Source organism: Mirounga leonina, unplaced genomic scaffold (genome assembly GCF_011800145.1).
Source record: "Mirounga leonina isolate KUSES-001 unplaced genomic scaffold, KU_Mleo_1.0 Mir_101664, whole genome shotgun sequence".
In the NCBI taxonomy this organism is placed as follows: Eukaryota; Metazoa; Chordata; class Mammalia; order Carnivora; family Phocidae; genus Mirounga; species Mirounga leonina.
The window spans coordinates 22,529,530-22,549,943 of NW_023270175.1; the positions used below are offsets into that span (position 1 = coordinate 22,529,530).

Genomic DNA, 20,414 nt, shown 5'->3' on the forward strand with positions numbered 1-20,414 from the left:
ATAGGCTTCACTCCTCCGTGCCATTTTCAGCCTTTTTTTCCCCCCTGTGCTTAATCCTGAAAATGACTGTATCATCACTGCCCTGGAAATAATAAATGTGAAACAACACAGAAAGATGAAAGGCAAACAGTAATCTCCAGTGTTAATTCATTGTTACTCTAAACTCCTCTGTATTTGTCAATTTGTCTTGGCAGAATTCCAGAGCACTGCCAGAAACAGTCATCAGCAGTAGAAGACTGAAATTCAACCATTAAATTCTGGCCCCCAGACAGTATCCTGCCAAAGATGTTACCGGTCGACTAAAGAAATACGCACATAAATCACAAGGCTGGCAAACAGCATGGCATCGATGCAGTCAAGAAGTGTAAATCCAACTCTGTTGTATGCTTTATTTCTTGTAGCTTCTAAGCTACACATCGAACATTCTAAAAGCACTGATCCCTTAGCATGGAATAATGTGTGAGCTATGGAGATTTTACCAAGCTGATAGGAGGTAGTCATGTAATTTATTGTCAAACTCTATGGCCATGTAACAGGAGCAGAAAGGAATGTCAAAGTTGGCCTCTCATTTCCAAGTATAGAGAATTGCGAACTTACTTGGCTTTGGTGTGAAAAGACTCAAAGGACTAGAGACTCCATGTAAAGAAACCTTCACATCAATCTCCAATGATTTGAATGTCATTTAGGGGCACCTGGGTGGCTCAGTCGTTAAGCGTCTGCCTTCGGCTCAGGTCACGATCCCAGGGTCCTGGGATCGAGCCCCGCATTGGGCTCCCTGCTCCTCGGGAAGCCTGCTTCTCCCTCTCTCACTCCCCCTGCTTGTGTTCCCTCTCTCGCTGTCTCTCTCTCTGTCAAATAAATAAAAATAAAATCTTTAAAGAGGACTATGTATGATTTATGAAAAACAGAATAAAGCGTATAATTGCAGTCAAATTGAAAATATAATAACAGCAAATGTGCACAGTGTTTACTATGTGTCTGGCACTAATCTTAGCTTTTTCACATACATTAATTCATTTATTGCTCATAACAATCCTGTGAGGTAGGTACTGTTATTGTCCCCATTTTCTTTTCTTTTTTTTTTTTTAAAGATTATATTTATTTATTTTAGAGACAGAGAGGGAGAAAAAGCCCGAGTAGGGGGAGGAGCAGAGGGAGATGGACAAGCAGACCCCATGCTGAGTGCAGAGCTCAATGTGGGGCTCGATCTCAGGACCCTGAGATCATGAGCTGAGCCGAAACCAAGAATCGGATGCTTAGTCGGACACTTAACCGACTGAGCCACCCAAGTGCCTCTATTGTCCCCATTTTCCAGATGAGGAAACTGAGACACAGAAAGATTAAATAACTTGATCCAGGGCCACACAGTGGATGAGTAGTAAAGCAGGGATCAAATTCAGGCATGCTCCAGAATACTTGCTGTTCATCACCACTCTGTCCTGCCTCCCATGGGCACAAAAATGCATAAACATCACTAAAGATTTATAGGTTTATTACTAGGGATTTGGGCACATAATGAATCGAAGTACTTTTTAAAAAACTGTAAAGTTTGGGGTACCTGGCTGGCTCAGTTGGTAGAGCATGTAGCTCTTGGTCCTGAGCTCAAGCCCCATGTTGGGTGTAGAGCTTACTAAATAAATAAATAACTGTAAAGATTATTCAAAGTTCTATGAAGATATAATTTCTGGAGGTGCCAAGCATTATCGACAACAGCTCTACTTAAGTTTTATTTACAAATGAAATCTGTAATTACATGGTATTCATAGATTTGAAGTCAAGTATGCAGACATTTGAGATTAGGAAAATGCAGATCAACTTCTTTGTCTTGTTAAGAAGTGAATACCTTCTTATTGGATGGGTTCAGATGTAGGGGACAATGCCCCAGAAGGGATGTGCATATCAGACGAGTGGATGAATTAGATCCAGCACAGAATTCTACTCAGGGTTTCAGCATCCCCATCAAACATGTCTGCCCATCTCCAGCTCAACACTTGTCCCATGATAGTGGAACTCTTGATTAGCTGTCTGCTTGACTGTGAGCACCTCAAGGACACGTCTTATTCATCTTGTCACTGGCTCAATACCTCGTGTATACTAAATTCTCAACAAATACTTGCTAAACTAATGGAAGTAGTGAGCACCTGTTGTATGCAAGACATTGCGCTAGCTGGTGGGAGAACAAAGATTTGGTCCACATGCAGGGCAGCGTGGCAAAGTGCCTAGTACATGGTGCATCAATAAGGGAGGCACCACAAAGAACAGAGATGGTGAGTGTGGGTCTTCATGTAAGAAATCAACTTTCTCCTTATGGGTGATGGAATAAGTGGGAGTCCAAAGCTGTCTCAATCCATTGCCTCTCTTTGTTTTTATTTTTATTTTTTTGCATCTCTTAAAAAATAGATCAACAACCCCCTCAATTTAGCTATTACTTTACTTTTGAAAGTCTTTGTAGAAAAACATCTAGGTTCCTTACCTTAATATTAAAACTTATTTGAATACTTGCTCAGGGTTCTATCCTCAGCACCTAGAAACATGGCTGACTCATGGATTGTGCTCAGTAAGGGTATGCTGAATGAACAACAAATGCAGAGAAGGAAAGGAGGAAAGAAAGGAAAGAAGAAAAGAGAGAGACAGGGAAAGAAAAAAGCTACAAGTGGGATGGGAAGGAAAGTAAACAGAAAAGTCCTGGGAGGTCAAATATCAGAAAAATCAACCCAGGATTTAAAATATGCTATGACCACTGCATGCATCCAGCAGAGTTTACATTAAAAACTCCTAAACAAAAGATTGCTATAAAAATATCAGGCACCACCACTATTAAATACTAGTATATCTCACCATAATATAACTTTTAAAAGTCTGGTAACTGTTAACCGACAGCAGTGTGCAGAGCAGACTTATCCCGCACAAGGGTGCTGTTAATTGAATGATGCTTTCTCCCCTCCACTTCTAAGAGGTTATGGTTCCATAACTTGGAAACTCTGCAGCTTTTGGTCATTACAGATCTTTACTTCATTCCAGCCGCACCGTCCTTATCCAGTGCTCAGTCTTAGGTCACTAATGTATTGTAAAAGAGACAGACGGCATACTCAAGTTCCCAATGAAACCTTTTTTTTTTAATTTCCATAATATAACCATGGAGATTTTAAGCGCAGACTGTGGAGTCAGAGGGTTAAGTTCAAGGTTTGACACTGCTGTTTACTAGCAGAATGTCTTTGGGCATGCTACTAATCTCTCCGAGCGTCAGGTTCCCCATCTGTAAAAAGGAGATAAATAACAACACCGACGTCACAGGGTTGCAATGAGGAGGAGATGAGAGGATGTGTGCAAAGTGCTTATCACAGTGCCTGGCACGGAGTAAGGAACTGTTCCCATGAGAAAGGCCTAGGCGCCTGGCTGGCTCAGTCAGTGGATCATGCGACTCTCGGGGATGTGAGTTGGAGCCCCATGTTGGGTGTAGGGCTTACTTAAATAAATAAACAAACAAACAAACTTTTAAAAAAGAGCACAAAATTATATCATCTCTTCCTATCACTTCTTAATATTCCTTTCCCTTTTTTTTTTCTTTTCCTCCCTAGGAGATTGTTCTGTAGTGAGGCCTGTTCCGGTACTAAAAACTGGTGATGATTCATATTAAATTTAAATAAAAAGGTATGATTGATTGATTTTAGGCCAGATATTACATGGGATGATACAACTGCAAAAGGTCCACAGCTGCTACAGATCTATAACACAACCACAATCTACTACAGAACTCAGGTTTAAATAGAAGTCAAAACTACAAATGAATGAATGAATGAATGAATGTCAAAACTGTTCCTGTGTGTGTTCGTGTGCATATGTGTCAGAGGGGAGGCACTGAGCGCTATAATAAACTAATAAGCACGTAGCCTGTACCTATGCTTTCCAAACCAAAAGAAGACATGATGTCTGATACATTTTATTGCCAAAGCAATTTTCCAAGGTTATAAGTATAATGATTACCTGGTCAAAGCCTGCTTTGGAGGAATGCCAGGGTTGATACGCTGTAGAAAGTCAATTGCAAGTCACACACAACCAGTATACCTGATTTCTCCCCATGTATTTTTTTGCAGATTTGCTTTTTTTTTTTTTTTATGAATTTATATAGCTTGTCGACTGGAGTCAGATAAACTGGCCCCCTTCCCCATTTTTGCCAACTGTTCTACACGGAGAAGCCTACGGTTTTCAATTCAAATACTGGAAGAATCAAATTCTTGCCAAGAAAAGAGGCTACAGAACCTCTGAGTACATGTTCCTCTCTACCGAACACAGCTGGGAAGAAGTGGAAGCAAAAGCTTTCTCTTATCACTCACTTTTTCTTCCTTGCTGGAATTTTCCCCACTGTAAGCTCAACAAACAAGCTATCATTTCTTTGGTATTTATTACAGTGTTAATCATATATACACACAAAGATAACACGGTACCGAGTTTTGGGAAGCAGACATTTTTCTATATTATTTTCATTTTAATTATTTTCATATTAATTATTAAATTTTAATTTTAACTTCAATGTGCAAACTTCACTGTTAAAAAAATACAATTTTGCTGTGCAAAAGGACTCTGAGAAGGTATTATCACTGATGCTAATCAAACCCAAAAATGACCCATTTGCAAATTCAGTTTTTTTTACTGAATCCAATAAGTAATTGGTATAATAATAAACCAGAGAGCAGACCCTGGAGGAGGAGCTGAGATGCCTAAGAGGTGTAGTTAATTGGTAATATGGAACAAGACCTTTGAAGAGGTATTAGACTAAATTAATTAGTTGAGAGGCACAGAGTTCACAACTTGATTACCAAGCTGTTTGATTCCCTCAACACAATAGCCTTAATTTAAACCAACCATATGAACTTGCCTTCCTGTGCAATCCTCCCAATTATCAAGCAAAGAGTTGAAAATTGTTGATCACGGACTGAATGAGCCCACTCATGCTATCATTTTAAGTCTGGATCTGCTGAATATTTTTACTTGAACAAAGTACAAAGATATCCTCAATAACTTAAATGTAAAACCATTCGGCTTGCTTCTCTATTTAGGATACTCTAGATATCTATTTTTTCCAGTGTCAAATGGTAAGGAAGACGTTTAAACTAGAAATCATAAACAGGAAAGTAAAAGCAAAGATTTCCCACTTGTTTTAGAAATCTATTTAACAAACATTTTTCCTAGGGAAGAGTTACTGCTGATTTTGTGCAGTATCTTCTCTTGGCAGGAAGATGTTGTGCAACTATTTTGATGCATGTTGATGGAGTATTCTTAAATTCTTATCAATAAGTAGTATTTGCCCAGTGACTTGAAATGTAGCATAAAAAACAAAAGTTGAAGTTATAAAATTATATATACGTATATACACATACACTATCACATACACATTTGTGTCTAGATATTTTGGGAGGGGGGTAGGGAATATAGCTTTAATACAATTTAATCCTCAGAATGTGGAATTCATTTTACCCATCAAATCCCAGGCATCCCACCTAAGAAGCATCCCCCCACTTGTTTTTACCTGGAACATGTGGCAAAATAAACACAGACTGGGGGATGCGGGTTTAGATAATTAGTACCTTTACAATCACTTCAAAGATTTAAGTTTTTCAACATGTCGCCAAATTTGCATCATTTTCTTCTTCAGAATAAAAAACATTTTCAGAACCTTGTGGCAACAACCCTTTCTCTTGGACTAGAATCAACATCAACCCAGACATTAAGTACAAGGCTTATGTTCAAGATATTTTGTACCGATACCCATCAGCTGCTGAGAAAGGAAGAATAAAATATGTTCTAAAAGGGAAAACAGGGAGGGTGGCTACAGTAAGGAGAACTGAACCTGGACCCGAGGCTTATGTTCCGAATTACACGGTAAAAGAGAAAATCCACGAAAACCGGAAGTTGCCAGACGCAACACACGGAAGGTGCTGCCCGCGTTGAAACTTCCAACTGACACGGGATCCTAGTCTAAAGGGAAATCATGGAGGAAAAGCACATCCTTGGCAGTTATATTCCAGTCTTCGTTATTCTTAACAGCTTTCCCCACTTGACTTTCATTTTCCTGGAGCCCCACCAATAGAAAGGTGTCAGTCACATGTGCACGACATACTCAGTAGCCCCGCGAGGTCTCGACAGCCATTTATCTATTCTTTTGGCTGAATTCCACTGTCTTGGTTTTGTTCCGACCTATCCCAGTGCTTTTTGTGACAAGCTCAATCCTATACCTTAAGGGCAAAACGAGTAAACGCGAGAGCTCCTCACGGTTTCCTTAATCCGACGGCAAAAGTACTACTGGGCATAGGAACGTGGACGCTGCGCAAGCGGCGGAGCCACGCTGTACATTATCTGGCCGTTTACAGACACTTTCTACGTTCAAATTCTGCTTCCCGTCCGCCTCCCTGCCACCCAGTGAGCATGACCTAAGTCACTCCTACCTTAAACGCACAACAGCACCGTTTTCTTCCCTTAATCGAAGAGATTCCAACTCCCCCTCCTCCGTCCTCCTCAGGCTGCTATGGCCGCTCCGAGAGGTCAGAGGTCAGGGGTCAGAGGTGAGGGGTGAAGGGTGAGGGGCGAGAGGTGAGAGGCGAGAGGCGAGAGACGGACTCCCATGGCTGCTCTGTTATTTTCTCTGCCTTCTGGACAAGTTCAATCCAACTTGGTTCTAGGGTTTTCTACACGCGGTTTCACTCGACATCATTGTCCTGACTCCTTAACTCTTCATCCACGGACATTTCCTATCCGACTGCAGCACCAGCCACCAGATAGCAAAATCAGTTTTTTTTTGTTCTATGGGGATGAGTGAGAGATCCATGTTGGCTTCACTTCCCAGGAGACAAATGCCTTCGCTGATGGAAGAGGCTGCCCACAGGACATGAGTTGGTCCCCAAGTAGATGAAGAGAACGGGACCAGACAAAGAAGAAATTATGGTGTGTTGGGGGAGGGGGGTGGCATTGAAAAGTGAGCAAAGAATTGAAGATGCCGTTTTTAGCCTGGTAACTATTAGATGCCAAGGAGAGTCCTTGCCGGCTAGAACCAGCGGTATTTCAGAGCTAAAGGAAACTGCGTCATAACCAAAAGAAACCACCTAGCAGAGCATCTGGCATACAGTAATTGTTCGATAAATGTCAGTTGACTCTAAATAAACACCTATTATAGGACGTTTTTATTGGGTGAGAAAACGGGGGTTCAAATTTTATTCCTATATATAAACTCCTGCCTACGGATATTAAGATTGATTTAAAAGTCTAAGACATTCCTGGAGGTGAAGGTGGTAGTAAAAGCTGCCACTCAAGAACTCCAAGAGCCCATGTCACCCTGTCTGGGCCCACCAGCATGAGGACGTGTCCAGGGAAGTCACAGGCCCCTGACATCTCACCTGGTGACCGTCTCTGCCGCTATTCCCACCGAGCAAATCAGAAAGGGACCCTTAGCGCCACAAAAGAAAGCAATGGTTGTTGCTTTTATTTTCTGACTTCCTATTTCCCAAGTCTGCTCTGCTTTAGGAAGCTAAAAGCAGGCCGTCTCAGAAGTCTGGATGTGCACTTCACATATTCCCTTTATAGGAACCCAAGGAGACCCAGCTGATTTTCGCTTCAAAACAAACCAACCTCTCCTTTCCAGAGGGTTTGGTTTGGTTTGAATTGTTACCCACCATGAGGAACAATAGGAGCCGGGGCTCCTGTCCTTGAGCTGAGATGATCAGGCTTTTGCTTTCCTTCTGCCTAATCGCGGCAGGCTTCCTGCAAAATGCTAGTGGATGCGATGCTTCAGACCAAGAGGTTTTCCTCATGGAGAAGCCAACAGCAATATCAAAGTCTTCCTTTTCTTCTGGCCAGTAGGGTTCCACAAAAATGAGGACCATGGGATAAGGGATTATCCCAGCAAAAGACTGGCAAATCTTGGGGCGCCTGGGTGGCACAGTCGGTTAAGCGTCTGCCTTCGGCTCAGGTCATGATCCCGGGGTCCTGGGATCGAGCCCCGCATCGGGCTCCCTCCTCCGCGGGGAGCCTGCTTCTCCCTCTCCCACCCCCCCTGCTTGTGTGTGTTCTCTCGCTCTCTCTCTAATAAACAAATAAAATCTTAAAAAGACTAGCAAATCTAGCATTTCTCTCTTCCTTTCCATCTTCCTTTTTCGTTCTAGAAATCTGTTTGCCCTCACGGTCTCATTGCCTTCTGAGGGAAATTTTTGTTCACAATAAACGGAAGGGACTCGCCTGTTGAAGGTCTTAAGTCCTGTGTCTGCCTCAAAGTTTTAAATGTACTTTGGCAGATGTGTCAGGCGAGGGATCGTATTTCACAGACACACCAAGAAACGGGAGAATGCCGTGTGAAGGGAACAAGAGCTTGGGGTTTAGTAGGCTTTAGCATACCTTCTTACATAGCTTTTTCTTATCACTAATCATTTGCCGAGTATTCCATAACCAAAAACCCAGGAGGCTAAAGTGAAAAAAAGAAAGAAAAGGAGCTGACTCACCAAACCAATGACTAATTTTGTTTGCCTAAAACACACAACCAACCATATGCTTACTGCAGCTGGAAATCCTAACTAACTCACGCTCTAAATGCCCACACCTTATCACACCTACTCTATGCTACTCTGTAAACGTTGTTTATGGTGCAATCGATGCTGTAAGCAAAGTCATCCTCCGGCCCCAAAACATACATGGTGGTGCTCTCTAAAGAGCTTTAATGAACAGAGTGGGAAACCGCTAAAAGCTGTCACTCCCAGGATCTGGAAATGTTTACAGGTTCACCCATCAGCGTGTGTTCGTTTTTTTCATCGTCAATACAGTAATGTATGTAACCAGGTTTTTTGGTGGGGTTTTTTTTGGGGGGGGGTGATGGAGTAACACTTTATTGTTGTGCTTAATTTGTTTTACATCTCATTTCATCAACTGATTGCTAATTACACAACCATTAGCTGTGTAAGTCTTTTTCTGTTCTTAAGTTTGAAATAGGGTGTACCTGAAGGGGCAGAGGAGAACTCATTTACAGTGACAGAATTTAGTTACCAACTCATTAGAACTGAGATTGTATTTTATTTTCAGAGAGGTAACTTAAGTTTAATATTTAAATGTCTATGATGAAAAGCCTAATTTCACTTCAAATTCTCAGAGCTGAGAAAGCAGTGGTAAGATTTAGTGACCCTGGGAGGCAACTGAGGGCGGGGGGTGGGAGGGGTGAGGGGCGAAGACAAGATCCTTAGGATCCAACTGGAGATGCCAAGTGTCCCAGAAGGCAGTATTTTCCTCCCCTCTAACAATTATTTAAGTCAAAGGAATATACAAAAATTGTCCAGTCTTCTAAGGATGTTTCCAATCTCTTAACAGATCACACTCAGTACTTCCTGTGAGTAAATCTTTTTCTTTTCTACTACTGGGCTTAGTTCTCATTAGTATAAAAGAGTAACAAGAAAAGCTATGTGGCTGTTGTCTTCTCTATTTGTATAATCATTCGCATCAATACCCTCGGTATATTTAACAGACGCTCCGCTTCTGCCTCCCATCCACAATTTTCAAATTCATTTAATGTGTGCCTTTGTTCGTTGCAGAAAAAACAACCATGCTCAGGTTTTCTTCCCAATGTATGGTAAATGTGTACTTTTATATTTGTTTAAAAATCAGCTTTCTTCTTGCAAATATGTTCTCTCTGGATAGGACCATTTTTGATTTCTAAAAAATCAAAAGCAATTTTTAAACTCTTTTAATTTACATTTAACTCTTCCTAAAATAAGGTGGGCTTTTCCTACATTTAAATTTTCTTGGCGATTCTTTTCCTGTTAGAAGCAACTCAGGCCCAACTATACCAAGATTTTTAGGGTTTTTTTTTTTTTTCTTTTTCCCCTAAGATGTCCTTTTTTGCCTTGGGTTCCTAGCTAGCACTCTTTTCTGTGTCTCATGTTTTAGCAATACCACTTGGTAAATACATAATACTTACACAAAGTGCATCTCCTCAGGATTACAAAATACCATAGACATTAAACCCTATAGCATTCTGATAGCAATACGTCTCACTTCTCAGTTTGAAAAACACATGACTGTCAAGGTATTGAACTAACCTTGCTCAGTTATGTCAGCACCCTAGCCCCCAGCATCCCTTGACCACCTTTCCCTCAAAAACAGACGACGAAACACTTCCGACCTAGTTAGAAATAACATCCACTAAAGCACTAACCTTTCAACCTTTTTGCCAGCAACAAATAGTAAGAAACACATTTCACATCCAAAGTACATATGTGTCTAGATCTGAAAAATTCTCACCAAAAATATCTAACCTTCCTACATGGTATGTTCTGATATTTTCTTACTACTTTATTCAATTTTGTTTAACAAAGTGCTAGTCACAACCTACTAAATGGATTTCATCATGCGCTAATGAGTTGTTGCCTACCACTTAAAAACTACAATGATAGAATGAATAGACTTTTCTCCTACCGCAAGGTAATGTTGGCTCCATATATAGTAGAGTAAATCTTCGTTACCTTACCACTAGTACAGACTGTGATAGTTACCTGAGCCAGCTTAAAATATATTTTTGAATAACCTATAAAGAGTCTGCTAAACAAAATAATAATGTCAAGATGGAAGAGGTATGTAACCTCTTAGAACAAGATACTTCTAACGTTCTTTTGAGTCATTATTTAAATGCAGCTGTGCTAATTATAAATGAGTGTTCATTTTCAGGCCAGTAGAACATCTCCTTAGGAAAACCTTGTTTGTTCTTACTCCAAAACATTTTGTAAACCAGAATATTGTCTTTAACCTGAGCTCGCAAAATTGTAGCGTATCTTAACATTCGAACTCGAGAATGTTCAAAAAATAAAAATCACGCTTTTTAAAAAAATACATTTTGTAGTTCATCCAGTCACTGTTTATAAATCTCCTCGAGGTCTCATCTAATAGCAACAACGGTAATGGGTATACAGTTCATTTGTAGAGTGTTTTAAACTTCAGAAAACTCTTTTATTTTGTGAACTGGTAATGACCAGAAATCCTTGGATTACTGGATATTTAAAAAAACATATAATGACATTCGCCAGACCCAAAAATGAAACTTAATATTTGGTTTGTTGTGCATGTGACAGATTACCCAATCCCATGAAGAAAGCCAGGTGTCTGGCCTGTAATGATCGCCTGTATTTTAGAGATCTAGCCCACCCCTTGCACTCCCCACCCCACAACGTGGAAGATATGAAAGAAATGAAAATTTCAAGGTAAAGGATCAAGCTATGTTCAGAAGTCGGGGTGTCACACAACCTCCCTTGTGTGGCGGTATCTACGAAAGAACTGGGAACAGATGTTTATCTTTCGTGTACATTTAACATTTTGGCAAATTGAAGGCTTAGGAAGCTAAGGGAGTGAAGGACGGGCCAGGAAGTCCGGAATTCCTGGATGTGAACCTAATCTCGGTCTGACTCTGTTTTTGCTCTAAATCAATGCCAAACTCTTCACACCTCAGCTGCTTTATAGCAGGCAAGAATTATACTGGGGACAAAACTGTTTCCTGCAAATGTCTTAGGTTAAACAGTTAATATTACAGTCCTCGCCCTCAAAGGTACCTCCACAAAAGGCAAAGTGCTCCTCGGGTAGCTTATTTACCTTCATTATATCAGGGAATCAAAATGGAATATTGGTGTCCTGTGAAACTGACCTTGAAAAGAGATCATGCCTTCTATCCCCAAGCTCACGTCCACTTTAGCAACGATCAGTTATCCAACCAATTAGGGAAGTCAATCATGGGATCTTACAGGTTTTCGAGGTAGCTATTAACACCTGTGAGTCGAGCGTTTTCCCACAGTTAATTAATACTTGGGCCAGTTCAGGGCCCTGCTCCTTATGTGTCCCTTCTCCACTGGGTCGTCAACCCGAAGGAAATGCCCTACCCACCCGGGTCTTGATTTGGCAACCTGTGGGCCAGCTCGTTGGTTCCTGTCCTGAAAAGCAGCTCCGTTTCCCATACCACGAGGCCCCGCATCCACATGCGGCTCCGGGCTCCTCAAAAGGCAGAATGTGGTTTCACTTTCTCCTCACCACCTCCTGATAAAAGAGCCCTGGTCCCTTCGTGGCATTTAATGAATGGTCCTCTCCTCCTGGATTTGGACTTTTGGCCTTTCCAACCGGTCATTAACTGGCAGGAAATGCCCTCCTCGGCAATCACTATTGTGTAAATAGAGCTATAAACTTTCGAAGGCCTCGTGCAATCCCAGACCCTAAAGCTGCACGTGTGTGTGTGGGGGGGAACTCTTGATTATAAAAGCACTGCCTTCCAAATTAAACGCAAACCACATGATACAGTCCATAAAATATACAAAACATGCAGTCCAGTGACAGATTTATTGTGGCCTTACAGAATAAAGCAAAAAAAAAAAGAAAGAAAGAAAGAAAAAATCTATATGGAAAACACTACTACTTTTGACCCAAAGCGCCCCCAAACAGGAAGCTGAAAGCAAATCAGCCAGCTGTGGCCTCACGAAGTCATGGGAGACCAGGGCGCAACCAGCATTTCCTGTCACTGCTTGTCACCGTTTCTGAGTGCCTCTGAACTGTTTTCTTCGATGGCTAAAAATACGGAAATTTCTTTGGGGATGGATGGAAGGCCAGGAGGAGGCTTGACAGTGAAAAAAATGTGACTTTTACCCACCCCCCACCAAAAAATTTTACTTGGCGCAGGTCACACGACCAGTCGCTTGAACGCGTGCATTTTAAGGACTACAGGAACGGACCACAATAGTAAAATAAGCCTTTGGAACAGGCCATTAGCTAGCCTCGCTGTTTTCTGTTCATTTAGGATCGATTTCCAGAAGCACTATTTTATTAGTACGGGAGAGGACTGCAGACTCCAGCATCCCAGAGAAGAGGAACTCACTCCTTAGAGCTGGTTTCTCTGCCCCGGCTCTGTCTCTCCCCATCCCACAACGTGACCTCAAAGTGCGAGCGTGGATGAGAGATCTTCAAGGGGATCATATTTTAGATCCTTTTATTACTATGATCACCATCACACTCTTTGCCACACGTGGAGGTATTCTTGTCTTTTTCCAGCAGTGTGAAATGCCAAACCCTATGCCACATTGTTCCAGCCTGTCGGCTTCTCAATACAGAGGAGCTTTGAAAGGGGAGTTTTAGCCAGAAAGTAAAAGCATTTTGCCCTCCTATTATCACTACGCTGAGGCTCTCAGCGTATGTACAAATGAGTCTCCTCGGCCAAACCAGGTTTATCTCTCTGAGAAAGTGGATTCATAGGAGTTGCCTAGGCAAAAGTCAGCCCCCCCCCAAACCTAAGGTCCTTCTCAAAAAGGCCCTCTCCTGGGGGTGCCTGTCAATCAGAGCCCAGAGCCTGGCTCTCTCAGGAAGCTAGCAGTGCGCTCACTGACTGTGGCCTCTGTCTCCACCTGAGGCCACTGCCACGGGCATTCATGAAACAGATCAGGTTACTTGGCACCTGATCTTCCCCGTCCCCCACCCCGTGTTTCCCGTATTTGGAAGCCCTTAGACCTAAAAGGTGACCTTACCATGCGTACAATTTTTCCACTTCATACTTCTGGGTGAGCTAAGAAGGTCTTTCTTCGTGCTATCCAATTACTTAGGAAAAATGCTCACATAAACGAGTTGCGAGTTTAAATTGTTCTCAAAATCACTTCGGAAAAGAATACATGCCTCTTCTTTGGGATCCTCACCCCTCACAGACAGCAAGCATTTTGACAACCATCACTGTGCCTGTTAACAAAACAGCACCCACAACTGGACCATCTCTTGAACGCCAGCTTTTCGGAGGGCAAAGGCAACCTCTACTGTGCCATGGGTCTTGTTGAATGTGTCTCCATACATTTTTAACAGCTCAGAAAAAGTGTTATATGGTACCTGAATCTAATCGTAATAAAGCAGCCACCTTAACGGCATGTGACCACCTCACTACCTCCGTTTGTAAAGCACAGAACAGGAATTATACTAAGGGAAATAGACCCAAGCTAATACTATACACATTGCTTTTGTTTTGCATTGTTTTGTTTTCCCTCATGAAGGTTGAAGACTGCAGGACAAAAGGTGAAATGCAAGCTCTCTGGTTCTTTTACTCACTTTTTTTTTTTTTGCTAACAGGCCACCGGCCCCCCCCCCCCAAAAACCCCTACCCCCTTGTTTGGTCTCTTCATACTGCCATACAAGAGGAGAGTGCAAAGGCTGTACCTATAGGCTGATGGTCCTCCGGGCACAAAAGATGATTGTGGGGGATCTGAAACGGCAGCTCTTGTCTCTTGTACCATGTGGACTGTGCTTTTGGGATCCAGTAAAAAAGAGGCGCTGTTCATACCTGTATCTTGGTAAATAAAAACCTATGTAAATTCAACCTCCAAATGGGCAGTGTTTAACTGCAAATGAGACAGCTCCCATTGTCCTTTTGGTTTTTGTCTGTGACTTCATCACTTTCTAAACCACGCATGGCACGAGGTGTCCGAGTCCCAGTATTTCTCATTGTGGCCTTTTTTTTTTTTTTTTAATCTGGTGCAACAGTTTGGAGAACTGTTTCTACAGAACTTCTTGCTGAAGACGGATTTCCCTGGGACGGGAGGTGAGTACAGTAAAGGCAACTGCAGGTGACAGAAAACACAGCAGCCGGGGCGCCTGGGTGGCTCAGTCGGTTGAGCAACTGCCTTCGGCTCAGGTCATGATCCTGGAGTCCCGGGATCGAGTCCCACGTCGGGCTCCCTGCTCAGCGAGGAGCCTGCTTCTCCCTCTGACCCTCCCCCCTAAAAAAAAAAAGAAAACACAGCAGCTGGCTCGCAGGCCGCTCCTGGAGGACTCAGCCCTGAACCTGTTCCAGTTGCTTCTGTGGCTGCCACAGGACACTCAACCTAGGCTTCAACCTGCTTGTTGCTGTTGTTGCTGATGTGGGGGGGACCCTAAAGCTAGAGACACTGCTACCTGAAATCCCAGGAAACGTGTTCATAAAATCTAAGGACAAGTTAGAAAGACCAATCCACACTTCTGTCTATTTAACAAACTTTTACGGAGAGCCTACTACGTGCCAGGCACTGAGGATGTGAGGTCAGAAGTCCCAGCCACCTGCCTAATGAGTGACCTGGACATTCAGGGACCCCTGAATAAGCCCAAAGAAACATTTCTCAAACTTCCGCACCAAGTGCAGGGGATGCCAGGAAGCTCAGGATGCAAAGAATCCCATGAGGACAATTTGGAGGCAATTTGAACGATCCAAAATGGAAAAGAAGAGCCAGCAAATTGCCAGGCTCTAGGACACTCCTGTGGCCTCAGGAGATCAAATGGCCTGTCGGGAGTTTCTAGCGCCAACCCTCCACATTTCTGTCCAGACTGCCTTTCTCAATTGGAGGCCCTTTCTTCCTGGGCCCTTTGAGTTCACCCACTGCGCAGGCATAAAACAAACTCCTGCCTAAAATGGGAAACAAATCACTCCTACTCATAAGCCAACTTAGCACTGATGGAAGTGGGCCTTGTGAGTGGACATAGTATTTAACAAGCGTGCCTAATTGATTCCTAAATCTCTAACCAGGCTCCTTTCTTCCCCTTCACACTTTGCTCTCACGGCTGTTATCGAGTTCTGGGATGACTATGCCTGAGTTTCTTGAAAAGCATCATGTACATACAGAGGGAGAAAAAAATATATATACACGTGTGTGTCATATACATATGCATGTAAATATACATGTGGATATATGTGTATATTATATTCACATACATACATATACCACACACACACACACACATACACACGCACACGTGCATTTAAATCAAGCTTCCTTTCATTCTTCCTTCCTCTTGAATATCCTTTTTCCAAAAGTTAACTGCCTGGAACTGAATAGGTATTTTCCCATAATCTGCCAGGCAGAAATCAATGCGTAGCTGTATAAATTGTTCTAAAGTGACAACTAATTTGTGTATACACACACGTGTGTGCTTCTGTGGATGTGCCCAGACCACTTGAGAATACCTTTATTTCTCACCTAAAAATAAGGTCCCTCTTACCAGACTGCATTATGCTTTCCATCAATCTTTTAAAAACACTGTCACTCCATTTAATACGAAGTAGAAATAAATGATGGATTGATACTGTGCTTTTACTAGAATGAGCTGGGAAAAAAATACCTTTCAGGTCACATGGATGTCATTAACACTGATAATGTCAGAGATACCTTATTTATCCTAATTCTCAAAGTTGTCTTTCCAACACTGTCACTTGGCTGTCTTGAGGCGATATATAACCATTCAGGAAGAGCAGGATGCCTTGGAACCATCTGGTTTCCTTAAGACCTGAAGGCCCACATGGATACAGATCTAATTGCTTTCTTTTTGGTCATACTTTGTGTTTGTCCGTTGTTTGGTTGGTAATTAAAATTAAACTCCTTGCTCCCAAACACAGTTTATTCTCCTAGAGGAGAAAAAAAAAAAACTGTCACCTCATTCTGAGGTATAAATTTCTATTTTCAAAGTGACAACTGTATCACACGCCACAGGAGAGGGAGAAAGAGCCCACAAAGAAACACAACTTCTGATTTCTGCTTTCTGACATCACATACACTGAGAATGGGGGTGGGGGGGTCCATCTGTTCAGCCCAGGAGACATGGTTTAAGGAAACGCAATAGCACGCAGGGAAGAACCTGGAAGCAGTAAAGGTGACTGTAGCCTTGTGCTCTTTCGGACACTTGAGAGTCTTAACATGGCAGTGGCCATTATCTACCTTTAATTACACGATCGGATTACTTGTCAAACATGTATTGTAACTTACTCTTGTGTGCTGTGTCCCAATCCCTGTTTGCCATCCTATCAGACAGCATTATTTATTTCCAAACGGAAAAAAATCCCGCCCCTTCTTGAATGTATCGTGCTATCAAGCAGGAGAAACGCAAGGTTGTAGGAATGAAAATCTTCGTCCCTGGATGGCTTCTCGCCCCCTTCCTCTCATGCCCTCCGTCTCACAGCCGAAGACAGCCAGGTAGAGAACAAAACTGTACTTCAAACTATATTGTCAGGTAGCTGCACTGCAGCCAAGAGACTGCCACTGTTTGAGCACGTGCAGGGCCGCAGAGCCTCAAAAGACAAACCCTGTTTTGTTTCCCCCAAGGTGTTGTGGTTACTTTTTCATACTGTAGAACTGGGCAGATAATCAAACACCTACTGGCCAGAAAAGCGAATTACACCAGAGCCTAGAGGACCAAGTGAGAAGCAAACAGAATGCAGACAATTAGGAGTGCGTACCTTCTCATCTACTTTAAATTTTTCGGTTCCTGCAAGTACACCAAAATGTACTGTTGCAATTAAAAGCTGGGCAGAAATCTGCTCCTTTGTGAGTTTACCAATGATTGATTCTTCTTTTTGATTCAATATCTCGCACGTATCTACTCTGTGTGAGGCTTTGCTTAGGTAAAGGGTGGGCGCAAGGGAATACCAAAGATACTTTGTATACCAGCTCATAATCATAGGTTTTTCTCCCACTGAAAAAGCAGCTGCTCTGAAAGGCCTGCAGTGGACAGTTGAGGAAAAAAAGATACTTTATAATAGTCCTGGGAATCATTAGGAGTGCTTAAAGCAGCAAAGGAAATTAGAGAAATGAAGGAGCTCTCAGAAGTAGAGCAAAACATGCAGTCACCACCTCTGGCCTCGCACTGTATCAATTCTCTCTCAAAATAATTTTTTTTCCCTGGCAAACCCCTTCACTGATGTTTTCATACAGGGTCTCTAATGTCATCACTATATAAAGCTGCAGAATGATAACTGGCAATATTTTCCCCTAACGCCTCTGACACCAGTTTAGCCTGTCTATTCTGGCCCCAAGGTTTAGTGTTTTCACTTTTTTTTTTTTTTAAGGATGCGTTTGGTCCAAAGTCATTCAGCAACAAGGCAGCACATCAGGAGGCCAAGTTTCTTGAACTGGGATCTAAGTCTATAAGCACTAAAAATGGGAGAAGTTGGTTTTGGTCACCCTCTACCGCCTTCCCCGGGGAACGATGCAGGATGCAGGTATCTATTTGCTCTACCTGCAGGAGCTCTCCTTTCGGATGTGAAGCAATGAATCCCCCACACACTTCTCTCAACAATGATCTGGAAACACTGATGCAAAATTTATTATATAGTAAATTCCATTGTAAACAGTTCAGTTCTTCCTTTCTAGGCACACTGCAGCACCTAGGCAGGAAAACTGCACTGTTCTTTAATAGGTGCAAAACGATCTCTTTCACCCCTTCCCAGAAGCTTGCTAAATATAATAGCAGGAAAGTCTGCCAGCCAAGTGGCTTCTATTGTTTGGAGAGAAGTAAAAAGTGGACAGAGGCAGAATAATATCAGCTGGCTGTGGGCAAAAGCCCTTTTACACTATGTTTAGGGAAGTTTCCATAAACATGAAGGCATCCCCCAAAGGTATGCATATTGGGGGAAAAAATTTAAAAACAACTTTAAAAAAGTATTTAAACATTTGCATAGGCAAAAAAGAAAATATAGAATATGAATATAATCAGAAAAACCTGAGGTCTCTGGTAAGCCTCATTGTCAATATGCCTTTTATCAGAAGGGGAAAAAAAAAAAAACCCTCGGATCAATTGTATTAAGGATGCCTAGTCACTGGTACTGCTATTTCAAGAGTCTGCTTTCCAACCATTATATCAGTAATCACCCAGACTTATCGATTAAACCAGGGAGTCAACACAGAGAAAAATTAGCAGTCATTTCAAAATTAAATCTCGCAATAATTTTGTTTTAATTGATACTTTCCCGCGAAGTTAATACATGCGTAGAGATAGGATACCAGCTCCTGATCATAGGCTTTATCCCATATGTGGGGATCCGTGCCCAATTAAGCAATTCAGGAACATCTAGGAAAAAAGAACTCCTCTAAAACACACTACCTTAATTACGACAATACAATAAACTCACCCTCACTGTTGTATCTATACGTATCAATTACTAGACAGGAGTCAGAAAAGCACACAGTAGGTCCACTACAGTAGTGTTACCACCACGCAAATGAATCACCTAAATGTTAAGTTTCGTTACTCCTCTTGATTTAATGGCGTTTCCTTACCATAAAAGCTGACTGTGTGAATGCTAAAAATGAAGTTACCTTTTTAACAGTCTCCTAAGATCTATCCTCACGCCCTTCAGATGCCGGTAGTAAAAGCAAGCTGCCGAATGTGTCCATCCAGAGCGGGAAAAGACACCGCTCTGCAAGGAAGCTGTGGCACTGCTCACGATACCGCATGAACATGGGGAAATTAGTTGTTAAAGCATCTGCTGATGATATGCCACGCAAGAAATTCCTTTAAATTTATATATATATATATATATATATATATATAAAGGAAGAAGAACACGAAGGAAAAAGAAAGTAGAAGAAAAGGAAAGACGGAAGAACAGGAAGAAGAAAGATCAAAGCCCTAAAATTACAACGAAGTTGCAAGATTACTTTTCCTTCTACTTGCCACTTGAAAAACTAAAGTTTAAAAGGCCTTCGCTTGCTGCGGCGTCCTAGGAAGGCAGCCACTCTCACAAACCCCAACTCATCTCCAGCCTTACCTTATGCTGCTAGCGCACACCCAGGGGCTAAGGGGTCCTGCTCTCTGCGGCAGCGGCGGGGGCAGCGGCAGCGACAGCGGCACATGCCATCTGTTAGCGGCAGAAGCAAAAGCAGCGCTGCGCGAGGTGGCCCCGGTGCCGGGAGAGCCTTTAGCAGGGGTGCGTACTGAATGCCGCCATTTTAAAGCGAGGCTCCTGAAATCATTAGATATAAGCAAATTAAAGCCCGCCCCACCTACAGAACTTCATGGCTGGGACGTGCAACCCTGCTCCGAGTCGCCGCTGTGGGGTGCAAAATGTCAAGGCCAGAGACACGCGCACGGGGACTCCCGGACGGCGGCGACGATCCCTGCGCTTCCCCCCCCCCCCGGCGCCCCCCGCCCCCCCCCCCCCGCGGCCCCCCGGGCTCCGGCGAGACTCCCTTCAGGCCCCGAGGCGAGGAGCTTTTCTTTGGCTCCCCAGCGCTGGGGGGAGGGGGGCGGGGGGGCCCAGGCCGGGCCAGGCCGGCGCGCTGGGGCACAGGGGGCGCCCGGCCCGGGCCTCCACTCTCCCCCCCCACCCCTCCCGAGCTCTTGGTTCAGTCCGCGCGGAGCACTCCTCGCAGCTCCCGGCTCCCTCGCGGCGGCGGGCGTGGGGTTCCCGCCCGGGCTAGTGGCTGCCATGGCAACCCCGGCCCCAACCCCGCCCGGCCTCGCCAAAGGCGTGCCCTCCACCCGCTGGCCCGGCCGAGCCCGCCGCCGCCGCCGCCGCCGCCGCCGCCGGTCCTTCACACACACCCCCTCCCGCGCCCCGCCCGGCGTCCCGCGCCCCGCGCCCGGCCCGCGGGACGCGTCGCGGGAACGGCGCTGCTGGGGGGCTTCGGGCGCCC

The 20,414-nt window shown here is 43.5% G+C and overlaps 1 protein-coding gene across 1 annotated transcript in view; it reads right to left on the reverse strand.

Annotated features, from left to right (window-relative positions):
* The window catches only part of MBNL3 (muscleblind like splicing regulator 3), a 104,529-nt gene extending 84,680 nt beyond the window's left edge, over positions 1–19,849 (reverse strand). The window contains exon 1 of the mRNA XM_035008760.1: positions 19,547–19,849. The gene's annotated coding sequence lies outside the window, so the exon portion shown is untranslated. The remainder of the gene's footprint in view (positions 1–19,546) is intronic.
* Positions 19,850–20,414: the final 565 nt, after the last annotated feature.